Here is a 16,351-nt window from a genome sequence, read left to right as displayed (position 1 = left end):
CAATTTTACAAAATATTTGGTCATGTAGAGATTAAAGAAGGAAAAACAGCCTGAAGAGTTGTTAGGGACCCGAAAGAGCCGGTGCTTTTTAGTGAGCCGAAGAAGCCAGTTTTCGAAAAACTCTACTGACTTTACTCAACTTCGTTTTACTTCCAAATTGACTTCAAAATACCGCATTTAGAACACAGCAACAGGGTAACCCGTGTATTTTTACCTTCATGCATTGTAACTTTGACTTAATTCGCTTCTTAATTAGCAATTTGGAGCCCTGATTTTTGTGAGCTGGCTAGATTTTCTTGTGCGCGGAAAAGCTCTGGGTAGTGCGCAATTGCGCACACACGCAGCTTAGAGGGAACATTGCGCTGGATAGATTGCGTGGGTTGGGCGGGAGACAGGAGTCAAAAAAGGCTTGCCTTGTATAAACAGAGGTTCGCAGACGGACTGACAACAGGAGAGTGACAGGACAGGGTTTGAATAGGAACATGGAGCCAATCAGAACCCGCAGCGTTAAGCGCCAAATGAGCGGGCACAGGTGAATCAAATCTGTAATCATGACAGTTAGCGGAACAAAAAAGGACAATATGGAGTGATGCAACAGAGTGAAAACTAGGGGCATCAGAAAATAATAGTGATTTTTTCTTAAAAATAAAGCATCTCTGAGGGAAAAAAAGGAGACACATCAAGCAAAGAATATGGAAATAAGAGAGTTTTATTAAGAAACCGAGAGGAGACTGTCGGCGCTAAAACAAAGAAAGGCTGCAGAATAGTCAACTCTGAAGAAAGAGAAGAGTGACAAGACGAAAGCAAACTTGAGTAGTGAGAAGGTGGGTGGCACAGACTAGAGGTAAAATTGGGCCTAAAAAATTCCAGCCCGACCCGACCCAGGCCCGCAGGTATTTAAGCCTGGACCAGCCTTAGCCCGATGAATAAACCTAATTTGAGGGACCGAACCTGAAGCAAACCCGGATTTTCATGTTTTACTTATGAAGATTTGTTACAGGAAAGTTGTTTTTGGACAACTCCGAACCCAGAACTCATACCTGTCAACCTCCACGGCTCCATTACAAACTGTCATATATTCCCTTACAAAATCAAAAATAATCTTACACCATATTTTTTTTCAAACGTGTTTATTTATGTAGTTTAACATGTTAAATTGTACATGTGTTTCGTTATATCATATATATTGTTAATTAACATTTTGTTGCGAGATACTGAGTTGCTCGACATGAATGAGGTTTATTATAAAAAAAAGTTAAAAAATTAAGTAGCTTGTACATTCACTATAGAAGGAAAAAATGCATGCAAATACAATTAAGTAGAATAATACATTTTCTTATTCAAATTGTGAATTCATTTTCTGCATTAAATTATTCTTGGTAATATACTGATTAAAGGGATAACCACAACCTGTATTTTTTCATTTTCTCCTTTTATACTTCCTTTTTTTCTTAACTTCTTTATACAACATAATAATTCGTAATCTAATGCATCAAAGCAAGTGAGCCGTTTGGGAGCCGGCTCTCTTTAACGAGTTGAGCCAAAAAAGCCGATTCTCTAAAAAGAGACGGACTTCCTTTCACTACACAACTACCACATGAAATCCGATGATTTTTAAGACCACATGTATTTCAAATTTACTCAATCAACCCCGCCTGTTGTTTTCAGAACAGAATGACTTACGGCGTTTTAATTCAGGTTCGGCCATTGCGTCTTGATGACTGTATCCAAAGAAAATTCAAAACTATGTTGTAATGTAGCCCTACTGCTCTGCTTTTGCTTTATTCACGTGTGATCGGAATGATGTATGATGGGAAATCCCCAGGCCGAAGACGCATGCGCACAGTAGCATCAAACCGCTCGCTTCGTTTACAACGAAAAAAACGATAGAGATAGAGGCTACCGCGGCGAACTCGTTTGACTTGATTGATTTGCCGTTTCGTGATAGTCGGTGTATACCGGATGGTACCCATCATTGACAAATTTGCGTTTTTCCGTACAGATTTTCCTGTTTGTCGTACACGTCTTAAAATGCATAATAAACGTACTTTGTGCGGCAAAAACGTACAGGTTGACAGGTATGACAATTTGTCTGGCCGAAGATCTTACCTATAGCACTGCTTTGAGACTGGGAGGTCGCTGGTTCGCGCCTCGGCCGAGTCATACCTAATTGGTATAATGGCGGCGCCCTCTGTTGGCTGCGGCTGCATCGACTCGCTACAACGGGTCAGGTGTATCGACATTTCGTTCTGTGTACATTGTTACAAAGAATGACAATACAAAGGAAATTATTATTATTATTATTATTATTATAATCATGTGTTCAATATATGTGGAGACTGAGGACAACATGATAAAGCTGTTGTGACAATGCGGAGACAGCTGGCAGCAAGAAAATTAAGCATTTCACCACAGCAGCAACTCAGGAACTGAGGGCCAACAAAGCGTATCCCAAGGAGGGATAAAACACCCCATCCCCCACAACCACTATTCCCCATTGTGGAATCGTTTAGACAATTAAAAGGTGGAGCCGAGAATGTGCTGTGTGCTATGTGAATGCTTGTCACTCAACGATGAAAATGCCTCCGCGCAACATCAGTGATTCAGCAAGCACACATTGCCCCGCCCACTTTCGCAGCCTCTCTCAATGGCAAGTAAATAACCGCAGGCGTAAAGACGAGAAAAAAACGAGGGAGGGGGATGACCCATGTAAAAGAAAAGATGAAATTGTGGTCAGGTTTTCTGGCTGTGTTCTTGGCGAAGGGCCAGATCGGGAGACAATGGAAACCCTGTGAGGATGCAGACTCTCGCTGGAGCATTTGGCCTATTGGGAAGGAGAGCGCAGAGATACAAGAGGGGGCTTGGGAGAATGTAAAGCACATCTATTCAACAGAAAGCAGGATGGCAGGGGAGATCAATCAAATTCTATAGAAAATATTGAATTGACAGAATGCATAAAGGGATGTACAGAGTCCTTACTGTCCCGCTAGGCATCTACATCCCCATGGTTCCCATCATTTATCATCCCACCAATGGGCTTTATGAACCCTGCTAGCACCTGCTCTTAAAAAGGAGTGGGAAAATATACAGGGGAAAAACATACACTCGAAGGCCCGTCGCAAAATGCAACAAATTTCAGCAAAACCTGCTACAGTGGAACCTCGGTTCTTGACCATAATCGGTTCCAGAACCCTGTTTGAAACCGATTTGTTCAATCACCGAAATAGTTTTTCCCATTAAAAGTAATGTAAAATACTTTTAATCCGTTCCAACACCTTGAATGTTTACCATGAACGTAAACATGAAGCTAACTCAGGCTAATCGTACGTTCGCGTTAGCGTAATCTTCCGCACGAAAGATTACGCTAACATGAACGTGTAAGAATTAAAAAAAAAAGGATTATGAATAGGATTTCTTACCTTTGTGGTGGACGGTGGGGAGAGAAAAATCATCAAAAGTTTTTCAACCTCTTCCAAAACTTCCGGCATTTGCTTGCTTATAGCGCTAACTTCCTTAGCCGCATCACTCGATTTCACAGCCTCCTTATTCTTTACTATCGTACTGATAGTAGATTTAGCCATGCTGTATTCACTAGCAAGATCGGAAATTCATACACCTCTTTCATATTTAGTTATTATGTCTTTCTTAAAGGCAATTGTTGTACGAACAACTTGTCTTTTTTCACCTGTCCTGCTTGCACCGACCTTCTTCGGAGGCATAGTTAGGGGCTAAAACACCCGTACGCCGCTTAGCATCGCACCCTAGCGTACCGGCGTTCGAACTCCGATTTTTTGACCGAACAGCGGAGCAAGAATTTCTCGAAATTTTTGGTCGAACATCAATTTGTCCAAACTGAGAGGCGTTTGAAAACAGAGGTTCCACTGTATATGGATTTAGCCTAGTTTAGTTTATGCTCTGGGAAATTAAAGAAACGCCACAAAATAAGCACAGACACAAAGTGGAGAGTCTGGGTAGCAGGAAAAACAGCTGAAAAGAAGGAGAGACTAAGGGCAACAAGATATTTATGCTGCACCAAATCAGTAAAGGGTGTTATTAGTTTAATGGAAGAGTCGGGAACCTCTTTGACCCAAAGAGACATAGAAGCAAAAATATTTAGATTTTAATTTGAGAGAGAAACTTCCAGAACCAGAACAGATGATAGACACAAACGCGTAACTTTTCACGAGAAACTTTATTGCGGAGTCTGAGAGGTCAGGCGATAGCTAGCTGGACAAGTAAACAGGTAACTACTAATAGGAAGCTAGATAAAAGATTAAAAACCCAACTAACAGCCAAAGAGAAAGCAAAAAAAGAAGCTACATAGCTGACTAGAAAGGAGAGGGTGGGACAAAGAGAGAAACAGAGGGAGAGAGAAAAGAGAGCGAGAAACAAAAGAGTTGAAAAGAGAAATAGTGAGAGAGGGGGAAAGCAAGAGAAAGAAAGAAATCCAAAGAGAGATAGAAAGAGAGAAGAGAAAAGAGATAAAGAGAGAAGGGGAGAAAGACAGAAGGGGAAAGCAAGAGAAAGAGTGAGAGAGAGACAAAAGGAAAAAAGGAAGAGAAAGCAAAATAAGGTAGAAAGACACAGAGAGAAGGACACTAAAAAAGAACAAAGAAAGAGAAAAAGAGACAGAGAGAGAGTAAGAGAAAAGGGGAGGAAGAAAGTGAGAGAGAGAGTGAGAAATACAAGTACAGCTATTGTGAAAGGCACCTGGCTTTGGCAACATCATGTGGCTATATTTCAACCTGCAGCTCATTTTTCTCTTGCGCTTCTTAGAGTTGTCACGCGGGCCGGATTCAATCCAGTAGCATGCCTGATTCGGCCCACGGGCCACATGGTTGACACCCCTGATATAGAGGCTGTGAATGTAAGCCTACTTAAATATATTACAAGACATATCAAGGAAATATTTGTTGAGAAAAAATGAATAAAAACAGATTAAAAAAACACATTCTCTTAAGTTTGAATGTTTTTTCCTGTATGCAAATTGAAAAAGTTTAAAGATTAAAATAGAAATTTGTTGTGGAAGCAAAAAACACAAAAATGAATTTTAAAGCCATATTAGCTTGTCCTATCGGTAAACACACTGTTGGAGAGTAAACAAAGGTTAACAAAGGACACCAATTTTGCAAGAAGAGAAGTGAAACCTGAGGCCCGAGCCATTTTGACTCACTCGTCTATTTGTCTGCCGGCTTTCGAATTACGCCATGAAGGCGGTGAAGGAAAGAAATGATTCTGTGCTTCACTTTTTCCATGATTCTATTGTTTTGTTGAACAATTCTCGGTTGACTTCAATAAGTCACATTTGTGCAAAGTCCAGGTATACCGACACAGAGTATTTCAGAATATGAGATAAGACAATGCGAATAAATTAAGGGGGAAGAAGCTAAGGAAGTATGTGCGGAGTGGACATGACAGAACATGGTGCACTCTAAAAAAAACAATTATAAAAAAAAGTGACACCAAATACAATACTTTGTTTCATACGAAAAGACCAAATATGTTAAGTTCCTCTAAACAGAGGTTATGTTTTTGTTATTATTTGATTTTTTTCAAACATTTAAAAAAATTAAAGTGATTTAAAAAAAAAAAAAATAGGTATCAACACCAAGAGCTACTCTTTGATACCGATTACCAGTTTGAAATGTGTTTCTAACATAACATATTATCCATCAAGCCATTATCTGCGGTGCTTATCCTCAGTAGGGTCGCGGGGGTGCTGGAGCCCATCCCAGCCATCTTTGAGCAGTGGGCAAAGGGGACACCCCTGAACTGGTTGCCAGTCGCAGGGCACACACTCACTCGCGCATTCACACCTAGGGACAATTTGGACCGGCCAATTGACCTGAAAAGCATGTTTATGGAATATTGGTGGAAACCGGAGAGCCCGGAGGAAACCCACGTAAGCACGGGGAGATCATGCAAACTCCACACAGGAAGGTTCAATCTCATGACCTCAGAACTGTGCCGCACACATGCTAACCCCTGCATTGCCGTGCTGCCCAACATGATCTTACTATATTTCTATTATATCATCACCAGGTTGTAATTATTAGAGGTTAAAATGGGATCAATCAACCACTAAACATGATGACACAAATCACATTTCCGAGAAAATCATGGCGCCCAATTGGCCCCGCCCGTGTGGCACCAGCTGCAGCTTGTTGACAGATTGGCTCCCTGTCAGTATTTAAACTCGGTCCTACCAGTCTCCTTTTGTCGGTCCGTCTGCGAATCTCCGTTTTTACACAGCAAGCCCTTTTTCGCCTGTCCTGTGTTTTTGCTCTTGTTTTTCTCCCGCTACGATCTGTTCGATATCGACCACTTCTGTTCTCTGGCCCCGAATAACGTTTCATTTTTTATCTCATCCACGTCTGCTTACCTCTCCTGGTTTTCGACTTTTTTCCGTTCCCGACACCGCCATCGCTCGCCACGGAAGTCCCACTTCCGCGTCTGCGCAACCTACTCCCCGCGACCAGCGATCTCCGGGTCGTGTGTGCACTCCTTTCTCTTCTTCCCAATAAAACTGTGAGAAACGTCACGCGAATGGGTCCTGTCTCCGTTCTGGTCGTGACACAGTCTATGAATCGATTATTTAGATATTAAAGTTTTTCAGTTTTTTAGAATAATGACATTTCTTCTTCCTTTTGGGGCTGGGGGATTATTTTAAACAATGGGGTGGTAGTCACATTTATTTTGTCGAGTCACATTTATTTTGTCGAGTCACATTTATTTGTATAGCCCTCAATCACAAGATGTCTCAAAGGACTGCGCATGTTACATTTACACCCTTCCCTGATCTTAAACCAATATGCAGGCAAGGAAAAACTCAAAAATCTCAAAATAAGAAACCTTGAGAAGGGGCCTCACAAATGGTAATACTCCTTCCAGGATGACCAGGGTGCTATAGATTTAGCATTGGGTAACAGTACACAAAACATAGTGAACATCAATTAAAAAACATAGGTAATGTATTGAAAATTGTCCAGAAAGTACATGACAGCAACAATAACTCGAGCCTGTAAAATCGTACCAAAAAGTCCCTGACCCCCCAAAAATGTAATTCGGTTAAAAAAAATAATTGAAAAGTAAAAAAAAGACTCAACCTCAATCTGGGTTACATTTTAAGAGGAAAACCGATTTTGTACATACACAAGCTGCACCTGTATATAAGCCGCATGCGCCCACATTTAAACATGTAACACAAACACAAAATATCAACCCAAACCCGACTTCAAGTCCCGCGATTGAAACTAAATGTCCTTCATTAAAGTACACAGTCCAAAAATCACAGCCGGCAAAATGAACGGAAAATGATACCGGTACTTAAGGTTTGATGCAGACCGGCAGAGTCCGGGTCCCGTTGAAAGTAATCCAAGGAAAAAAGTGTATATTTCCAAAAGTAAGGGTGGGAAAAATATATCAGATGAACACATTTACTCACGCAACTCCTTTTTCTTTAACCAACTTTTTACCCCCTCTTCTTTGCTTGTCTGTCCCTCACCTTTAGCGGTCCCCACTTAAATTCGGCACCCCGCATTTGTTCCGCCCCTCAATTTTCGTTCACCCGTGCAAAACATATTAGAATAAGGGTCTAAAATAAATACAAATAAATACATTACAAAAATATACAGTTGCAAATACATATTATACATGGGTTACACATATTTACAAAGAAAGACGGTACACCGAGAGAGTTTTCAGAGCTTTAATAATAATAATATAGCTTTGACAGGGCAGTTAATGGTAGCAACACTCGAGCGCCGCTGGCGGCCGTTAGAAAAATTACATAAATTGGCCGCATCACTGAATAAGCCGCAGGGTTGAAAGTTAGGGAAAAAAGTAGCGGCTTATAGTCCGGAATTTACGATAGTTTTAACGTGGAAAAAGTACTAGAAATGTTCACGTTCACCGATCTTTTACCCGTCTGGGTCTTTCGTGCACCACTTCCTGTGATGTGTCTTGGGCAAGTAGGGCCTGGCGGTACCTACCCCTCTCCACAACCTGAATAGGGATTTTTTTTTAATAGAATTATTAGCGAAACCTCTAAATCTGCCTGTCACAACATTCTAAATACAAAATATCTAATTGTATCATACAACCAAAAACTTACTGATAAGCCTGAACAGCAAAATGGGGTCATTACTGTAAAAGTAAGGTTATGAAAATTTTAGAGGGGAAACACAGAATTATTCGCATTTTGTCTTGCAGGAGAGCAGTTGGTGGACTTGCAACATTCTGTGTACAAAAGAAAAGGCGCGTGGGGAGCAAATAGATGACGTCCACCCCCCTCCCCCGACCTTTCCCCTCGTGCATCCGCCTGCAACGAGCACACAGCCAGGCGACATGAAAAAGTCCCTAAAGATCCCCTGCAGAGAAAAGCCGACGGTTGGGATTCCCTGGCGCTTTATATAAACCCTTGACCCCAACTACTCCACCAAACCCCATTGAACATCACACAAAGGCTTGAAGATATGCTGAAATTTGATTGTTCTACTGTATTTAAATAATTCATGCAGATATAAAAAATGACTGACACGGGCTCCAAACGATGTACCGTGGTGGGATGTCAGGGCCGGCAAGGCCTTCTCTGCTGGCTTAAATATCTGAATTGTCTAGTGTAAATTATATTTTGTCCTTAAATACTTGTTAAATTATTTCAACTTGTCTTTCAAATTCTTATCATTGCCTTTACCCTGGTTGGGCTGCTTCCAGATGTGTGTTAACTAATCATATTTCAGCCATTACTTGGGTCAGAAATCTAACCGAAGGCCTTCCCAATTCAATCTGCAGGGCCTGGGTCATAAAATAAGTGACGATAAAGCCAATCAGATTCCGAGTTGGTGACACCATGGCCTTCTAAGGTGACTAGTAGAAACGTCAGCGGATTCACTAACTATAATTGGCTAGGGGGTGGTTAAGAAGGTATCATAATGAAAACTTGAAGAAAAATATACCCGTGTCACTGATTCTGTCGAGCAGATATTTTCAGCCCTAAATTGAATAAAAAAATAAATACAGATGCTCCCCAACTTATGACCATTCGACTTAGATATGGAAACAGTAGATACGAACATTTTTTGGAGATGACGAAAAATATCAGGATATTGCCGTAGGTTGGATTTTGTACTGTGTGAACCGTTTTCCCAGTGCAGGACAGTATTGTAGTGCTTCTTTCCGCCACTACCAGTGTGTGGCGCTGTGAGAGGTCAACCAGCATCCACCTGGAAGTGAAAAAAAATCAGCCTCCTATTCCTAGTTTGTGTGTAAACATCTCTCCTTCACCTGCTCGTAATCCCACCTCGTGTTGTTTTGTGAGGGTAATGGATTGCTCCTCCTTCATGAAAAAATACTCAGAAACACTTATGGTCTGTTGGAGAACGACAACCGTCAGGATCCGTCTATTGTAAACACACTGAACTATTTCCAAAACTAAACTCTCGCGCCCCCGTACGCTTTGGCACCAACTTTCGCGACATTCTTCACCCGACTGATATCATTCATGCGCACCTCACATTCTACGCCTACATTATCTCCAGATATTGTTTAATATCTCATGAATCCCTTCAGTTGGTGTAAAGTGTAAAGAAGAGGCGAGCCGTTTCTTTTGAAATAAAAGTGGAATAAGAAAGCTTGAGGCGGTTGAGAAAATGGTGGTAACGCTCTTTTCGGCCACTTTTTACCACGAAGGAGGACCTCTTGAAGCGCATCTTCCGAAAGTAAGTTGAACTTAACTTTATTTATCTTTATAAAGCATATTATTTTATGAAATGTTTATTTTTTAGTAAAAAAACAATACAGGTTACTTATACAAGCCTTAAACATACAAAATATAGCAACTTAACAAATTCAACTTACGAACAATCGTCCGGAAGCTAACCCGTTCGTAAGTCAGGCAGCGTCTGTATGACAGGACAGGCTGGACTTTTAGCATAGCTTAAATGGCGATAGAGAATACCTTCTTGATGGAACTGAATTGAATTGAAATATTCTTAAAGAAAGAAAAAAAGATGGATTCTGTGCACAAATAAAAGTGATTTTGAGTGAGTAAAATTTGGCTTTGTTCCAAAATAATGCTGCAATTTATTGAGGTTATTATTGATGCTTTTTTATTTGTATTTTAGCTGTGTCTGCATTAAATGTTTTAAAGCCATAAAATAGTTACTGAAGGTTGGATTGATTCGGCCTCCTGAAGGGCTAGATGTGAAATGCACGGCCTATCACTAAGATATGCTGTATAATTGTATTGATGTTCTGATGGATGGCTGAATGGAAGAATGGATGGATTTCTGCTTCCTCATCAGCTTCTCGCTCTCTTCCTTGAAAGGGCTAATCTTGGGGGACGATGAAAATGGGTAAGACAGCCACTTTCATGGCTGTCTTGGGAGCCATTAGCCCCCGCTGTGCGCTCGGGGCCAGTTGTGGCTCCTCAGTGTATTAATCTGCAGTGACAGTTACGCTGTTTACTAAATCCAGCTAGGATTCGGGGGGCACGGCTGGCCGGCGCCACTCGGCTCCATTAACCCTCTGACCTATGGGGACACGGCGCCCGGCATTTGGCCCCAGGGTCCATGGGCATGAGCGCAGCAACCGGTCGGACACCTGTCCCATGTTACTGAAAGCAAAAAAAAAAAAATGAATTGGGTATTCAAATGGGGTAATCCAGTTGTAACAAAAGACAAACATAAAATATTCATACGTTTTATATTTATTATTAAGTTCCTTATTAAGTTCCTTTCCTTTTATTTATAATCAGTGTTGGGAGTAACACCGTTATAAATAAAGCTGTATTTTTTCAGTAACGGTATCTAACTACGGTAATTATTTTTTCCACTATTACAACGCCGTTACCGTTACTGGCGGCACTCTTCTCCGAGTTGTTTACGTCACGTCTTTTCAAATAATGTCACCATTCAAAATAGCAACTACCATAGAGTTAGATAGCGGTTACAAATACGATATTTACGAATGCGCCGAAAGAAAAGGCGAAAGAGGGCTGAGTTTTGACAGCATCCAACTCGTGTGTCTTTCTAGAACAAAACCTCTATGGAGCTGCTTTCGGAAATAATCGAAGGGATCCGGCTCCCCACCAATCAACATATGGTTCCCTCCGAGACACCTTTTCTCTCTATTAATTGATCAACATGCATTTTTGGGGGATTCTGTGTTGTTGATTTTAAATTTTGGGGGTGATAAAAAGGTTAAAACTGTTTTATAGTTTATCTTTTTTGTAGGTTTATAAATATCTTAATGATATTTCCTGTGTTTTTCAGTGATAATGTGTTTAGATAAAAGTGTAAAGTTTTTTTTTTTTTTTTACCTTTCTTTTTCCTTTCCTTATTCTATTTTTTCTTGTTTCTTTGTTTTAATCTTTGTCTTTTTTTTCTTGTTTTTCACTATAATTGAGTCATTCTAAGCAGAATCTTACATAATAGTTTGTAGTGTAGGGATTCAAGCGACAAAAACAACCTGAAGAGCCGTTTCAGACCCGAAAGGGCCACTCTCTTTTAAGTGAGCCGAGCCGAAAAGCCGGTTCTCCACAAAGTAAACGCGGTGTTTCGTATTTTCTCTAAAAATGTCAAATTTGTGGACATACGACAACTTCTTTTTAAAGTAACGGAAATAGACTTAAGTTTTTTTTTTTTTTTACCCCATTAGAATACCCAATTCTTTTTTGCTTTCAGTAACATGGGACAGGTGTCCGACCGTGTAAAGAATTGTTTTTTTTATGTTGGCATATCCCGAAATAAGTGTGCGTGTCCCTTAACTACCAGGGTCGTAGGGCACCATTTTCTGTGGTGAGTCTTTGGGAAGTACAACCTGGTGGTGCCCATCCCTCTCCAGGCCAATAAATGTTTCCACCCGGGCTCAAATCTGGGACCTTTCGCGTGTTAGGTGAATACGCTAACCACTGCACTACGGAAAAATTATAATAAACACAAAAAGTGTGCTTTGCATTTTTTTTCCATAAAATCACTTCTTCCTCGATGCATTTCTATAAAGAAAGTTTTAAATGTAAAGCCATAAGGTTTTTTTTTTTTTAAATACTACTTCAAAGAGATACTGTATATACTTTTGTGTCAGGACCAGAACGGAGACAGGACCCACTTGCGTTACGTTTCTCTCAGTTTTATTGGAAGAAAGGAAAGGATTGCACCCACGATCCGGTGATAGCTGGACGCGGGAAGCAGGTCGCTCTGAACGCGGAAGTGGGACTTCCGTGGCGAGTGATGGAGGTGTCGGGAACGGTCAAAAACGGGTCTGTAGCCGGGGCAAGAGAGGAAAACACGTGGTCGGGATAAGAAACGAGTCGAAAACCAGGAGAGGAGAGTAGACGTGGTCAGGATCAAAATACGGGTCGAAGCCGGGAAACAGACGGGAGCAAAAACTGATGGGAGTCAAGGTCGAAAAAGGCTTGCCTAGAGTAATCTGAGGTTAGCAGACGGACTGACAACAGGTGACAGAAAGACGTGGGTTTAAATAGTGAAAGGGAGCCTATCGGAGTCCGAGGCAGTTGGCGCCAAAGGAGCGGGCACAGGTGAATCACATCAGTAATCATGACACTTTTGTATTATTCAAATATCTATTTCCCAATCTGACTATGACTTTTCTTGCAACCTCCCTGGAAAACTCTTCTTTTTTTTTGTCTAGGAAAAAAATTACCCTATTTTCTCAACAGGAAAGTCACATTTTTTTCAGAGGTAACTATGTTACCAGAGAAAATCTGGATATATATTTTTTTTTAAATAATTGCATAAAAACGATTTTTGCATGTGTCTTGCTACGTTGTGCTTCGAACTAGCAGAAAATTAGCATTGTTTTCATTTACCCGGAACAGGAGATCGTCAGACGGATCGGTGCAGCGCTGCCGTCATGAGGACCCTATACCGGTCCGTCGTGGTGAAGAGGGAGCTGAGCCGAAAAACAAAGCTCTCGATTTACCGGTCGATCTATGTTCCTATCCTCACCTATGGTCATGAAATGTGGGTTATGATCGAAAGAATGTAATCCCGGATACAAGTGGCTGAAATGAGTTTCCTCTACAGGGTGGCTGGGTTCTCCCTAAGAGATAAGGAGAGAAGCTCAGTCATCTGGGAGGGACTTTATGTAGAGCCACAGCTCCTCTGCATTGAGAGGACCCAGATGAGGTGGCTCAGGCATCTGATAAGGATGCCTCCTGGACGCCTCCCTCGGTAGGTGTTCTGGGTATGTCCCACCGGCAGGAGGCCCCGAGGATGACCCAGGACACGCTGAAGAGACTATGTTTCTAGGCTGGCATTGGAACGCCATGGGATCCCGGCGGATGAGCTGGAGAAGTGGCTAGGGATAGGGGTCGTCTGGGCTTTCCTGTTAAGGCTGCTGCCCCCGAGACCCAACCCTGGATAAGCGGAAGATAATGGATGGATGGATGGATGGACTTTTATCCCAAGAAATAGCATCCATTATTTGTGTGCAGCATTGCCATTTTACACCGAGTATAAGCATCAACATTTCTTGCAAGGGAAGTAAGCGTGTCTTCCTTTGCTAGCTAGGTTCGTCTTCTTAGACACCAAAAATTAGCATAGCGAAGCTCATTTAAACGCATTGTTCCTTCATTTAACTGGTAAAAATGTATGCACAAGGCCTTGCTTGGCCCCTCGTGCTCATAAACCTCAAGTCGAATTGATTCGGTGTCTATGATTGCGGCTAACCTAGATTTTTTTCTGCCTCTCGCTCTGGATACAGACGGCGTAGGAAAAAAAACAAGCTCGTAAAAAGTTTAATCCAGGTCGTTTGAGGTTTGGACATGTGACTAAGTGCTAATGTTGCATCACCGGCGCAAACTAGCAACGTTATCTAATCGACAAGATTGATTGAATGGGACGTTGTGTGACTTGCTGATAACGATGTGTGTCAATGATCCCTTCTTACATCAGGACGATCAAATAGGAGTGGATAAAGAGCAGACCTCCGCCAAAGTCCAGAGGTTGCAAATAAAAGGTTTTTGGGGGAGGTCCGGTTGATGTTTATTAAAAGACGAGGGTAACCTGCTCCAAAAAATGGATACCTTCCTAAATTGTTTCAATTATTAATCACAAGTACATATTATTGTTTTAATTAATATTTAAACATCAATTTTCATTGAACAATTAAAACATCAGTAAGGAAATAGCTTCAACTTAAGATACAAATACTTAACAACCTATTTTAAACTGAAAACTACTTTTGGTTACTGATTGGTGCAAAGGGCTTTTATTTTCATACAAATTTCTAAAACAACTATAATTATTACTATGTTTTTATCTAAGGTTACATCAACCACTTAAACATCATGGCAGTTAAAAAAAGAATTTACTAGGAATTCGCAATGACCCATGACTAGTGGAATAATTGACATTTCACACAATAAAATAAATAAAAGGACACAATGTTAGGTTTTATATTATTACTGTTATATATAATTGTATTATATATGGTTGTGGTGACATAATTGTTCCGAAAGTATATCTTTAAAAAAAAGGAATTAAATCAGTTCAACTTCAGGAAAACACTTTTTTTTAATGAATTGACATTTCCCTCACACATTATAGTAAAAGTACACATATTTCACCATATATATATATATATATATATATTTATATATAAATATCATATTATATTATATATTCATTTCAATAGATAGATAGATATATTGTGTTGGTCTCAATATTTAAAATATTATCAAAAATTTAACTATAGGTTAAAATTAATTTTAGAAATACACTTAAAAATAAAACATTTAACATTTTTAAATACACATTTTACACATTTCAATAAAATTTCACATTAGCATTCGTTTAAACATAATGATTTCATCATTTATAAACCTGTCCATCATGATTAGTGATCTTAATATACTGTAGTTGAAAATATGCCAGAAATTGTTGTTATTATTAATTACTAAGGACTTTACTAATAATTATTCATCACTAGATGTCCATCCATCCATCCAGTTTCGGCAATGCTGATCCTCAGTAGGGTCTCGGGGGAGCTGGAGCCCATTCAGTTGCAGGGCACATATAAGCAATTCACATTTGATAAGTGAATAAAATCAACAATACATTTTTAACCAATTAAAAAAAAATCAATTGAATTTCACTTGTTTATTTTTTTACAATACAATACAATGAGTTTTTAACATCTTGAATAGAGCATTTTTTCTGACAATTCCTGGTTTTGCCGTTATAGAGGGCACCTGGTTATAAGCCACACCCAGTACATTTGTAAAGGTAAAATCAGTTTTACATACTGTGTAAACTTGAAACCTCTGGTATTGTTTTCACGGATGTTCTTCGAAATTTACAACAGGGGGGACATGTAAGGTATATTACATCTAGTTATTTGTAATTTTCTCTATTACTCACGTTACAAATGGCTCTGATGGAATATACTTGATTTCATACCATTTTTTTTTTACTTGTTCTCTATTTTTCTACTCTTTTATATGATTCTGTTTCAAAACACGCATACTTTCAGTCTTTATTTTGAAGGGTACAGGAAACTCATCATAGTATGTTTTTACAACTGCTTGACTTCTTCTAAATAAAAACAATCGCGTCACTGGGCCACGGTGAGAAAAAGGAGTCATTCAAAGGAGTGGGTCCGTTTTTCTCCCCGCGGTAACTGGGGGCCTCCTGTTGATATCAAACCTGCATCTTCCTTGACTCTCATATCAGCCAGAGATTAATATCCCAAATTAATCTGTCAATACATAAACCGATTATAAGCTGCGTGTGCCAACATTGAAACATGAGATATTTACAAAGAAAGCCAGTACACAGTACACACAAGCCTTAATAATATATGGTACCTTAACCCCTTAGTGTTTCAACGGCTCGCTGGCGGGCCTCTTGAACTTTTGATAATCAAATACGTGTCTGTACGATGTCACCAGTCACTGAAATACGTCATGCCACAAATCATGGGAAAGCTTCAACTCTTGGGATTCAAGCTATGATGAGCATTTCAAAATTTACTCATGAGAGAAACATCACAATCAGTCTGAAACAAGATACCCGAAACGTATAGAAACTCACTATTAAGTCCCGTGGCCATCCTCAACTTCTTTAAATGTGCGCAACAATGGGTTTGTTACATCAAGGACAATACATAAATCCCAACCCTGTCAAATATTTACTCCAAAACACACAAAAATACCGACAGACGAATAGGAATCCGCACAAATAATTTCTGCTTCGTTGGACGTGGCTTCTTGAAATCTGTTTGTTTTACCACAGTATTTCTGTTTACAAGTAAACAGACTCGTATATATGCTAGTTAGCGCTCCCCTTCCAATTGACACCTTGAAACATATATCCCACATGTCTCACTA

The 16,351-nt window shown here is 40.1% G+C and overlaps 1 long non-coding RNA gene across 1 annotated transcript in view; it reads right to left on the bottom strand.

Moving 5' to 3' along the window:
• Nucleotides 1-2,704: 2,704 nt before the first annotated feature.
• LOC148351949 (uncharacterized) overlaps nucleotides 2,705-16,351 on the bottom strand; it is a 56,133-nt gene continuing 42,486 nt past the window's right edge. Inside the window, exon 4 of the long non-coding RNA XR_015852897.1 lies at nucleotides 2,705-2,824. This is a non-coding gene — a long non-coding RNA (uncharacterized LOC148351949). The remainder of the gene's footprint in view (nucleotides 2,825-16,351) is intronic.

Source organism: Urocampus carinirostris, chromosome 15, assembly GCF_059441175.1.
Source record: "Urocampus carinirostris isolate Australia breed hairy pipefish chromosome 15, RoL_Ucar_1.0, whole genome shotgun sequence".
Classification (NCBI taxonomy): Eukaryota; Metazoa; Chordata; class Actinopteri; order Syngnathiformes; family Syngnathidae; genus Urocampus; species Urocampus carinirostris.
The sequence above is the reverse complement of the archived record's forward strand: the minus strand, read 5'-3'. Positions and strand labels throughout refer to the sequence as shown.